Genomic DNA, 1633 nt, shown 5'->3' with positions numbered 1-1633 from the left:
ATGGGTTTACTTCTTCTTCATCTTCTTCTTATTCTTCTTCTTCTTCTACAGAATCATCTACTCGTCTTTCCTGTCTCCGGGAATGTTTATCCTCTTGGGTAACTTAAACCTCTCTGCTAAAATTTCATCTCTTTCGTTTGATTCACTCGTTTGATTTATCGGTACTTGCTAGTGCCCCATTTGATAGCTTGATCTTCTCGGAGAGAATTTTGTTGCTTCTTCACTTGTAATCTGTTTCAATGCTTGACAAGAGTACTTGTAATGTGAATTCTTGACTCTGTTGACGTTAATTTCTTACGAACTATGGTTTTTCTTTCAGGTACTATTATGTGTTGCTTAACATAGAAAACCCACCTAAGGTCTTTGACTTGGACATTGCACTGGCAGTGATCTCACTTGGGTCCAATGCGATGCCCCTTGCAACGGTTGCACAAAGGTTATACTTTGACTTTCCTTGTTTTAGTTTGTATGACATCATATCTTGAATCTATGCTCTCTCTTTCTTTGCAGCCTCGTGATAGTCAATACAAGCCCAATCACAACACTTTACCTTGTTCACACATGTTGTGTTCTGGCCTAGACCTTCCCCAGAGAAGACCTTGTCTTGACCCTCAGGATCAGTGTGACTATGAAATTGGATATTCAGATCATGGATCGTCTCTTGGTGCTCTCGTTACTGATGAATTCCCCCTGAGACTTGAAAATGGATCCACTACGCATCCCCATTTGACCTTTGGATTTAGTTTTTTTTTTCACCCACTTGAATTCATAAAAGTTGGTGATCTTGCTTTGTTTGAATGAGGAGTTTCTCTTTTCAGATGTGGGTATGATCAGCAGAGCCCTGGTCCACACCCTCCTCCTCCAACAGCTGGTATGCTTGGCCTCAGCAGAGGCAAAACAAGCATCTCATCACAGCTTAGTTCGTTGGGGGTAACCAAGAATGTGATTGTGCATTGCTTAAGTCATAATGGCAAAGGCTTTCTCTCTATTGGAGATGAGCTTGTTCCTTCTTCCGGAGTTACATGGACTTCTTTGGCTCTTAAGTCAACTAGGTGAGCATCATCTTCTTTGTCTTCTTTACAGTTCCCAAAGCTTGAAACTCACTGTTTTCTGTTTCTTTAGTAAACTCACTGTTCCCAAAGCTTGAAACTCACTCGTATCTTGGGTTTCTCCATTGAAAGGTTTAGTTTTGAGAGGTCTTTTGGGAAGGAAACCAAAAATAAATCCATGAGGGCCAGCCTCTAAGGCCCAAAGTGGACAATATCGTACTAATCGGATAATACAGAGTTGGGCATGGGCTTAATAAATCCCAACAATTGGTATCAGAGCTCTAGGTTTCGAAGGTCGTTTACAAGAGGAGTTGTAACTTCGATCAAAACATGGGAGACGATTCTCAAGCACGTGATAAAGGTCTTGAGATGAAGAAGGACATACGATGTCCGATGCTAACATCGACCAACTACACCGTATGGTCGATGCGAATGAAAGTGATGCTTCGTTTATACGAACTTTGGGATACGATTGATCCATGGAGTAACGATGCAAAGAAGAACAATATGGCGATTGCTCTAATCTTTCAATCAGTCCCAGAAGCGCTAATACTTCAGATCGGAGAACATGATACATCGAAGAA

At 41.3% G+C, this 1633-nt stretch overlaps 1 pseudogene; it reads left to right on the top strand.

Moving 5' to 3' along the window:
- LOC106308681 lies at window positions 1-1056 on the top strand (annotated as a pseudogene).
- The last annotated feature ends 577 nt before the right edge of the window (window positions 1057-1633 follow it).

The sequence above is a fragment of the Brassica oleracea genome, chromosome C8 (genome assembly GCF_000695525.1).
Source record: "Brassica oleracea var. oleracea cultivar TO1000 chromosome C8, BOL, whole genome shotgun sequence".
Lineage (NCBI taxonomy): Eukaryota > Viridiplantae > Streptophyta > Magnoliopsida > Brassicales > Brassicaceae > Brassica > Brassica oleracea.
The sequence above is the reverse complement of the archived record's forward strand: the minus strand, read 5'-3'. Positions and strand labels throughout refer to the sequence as shown.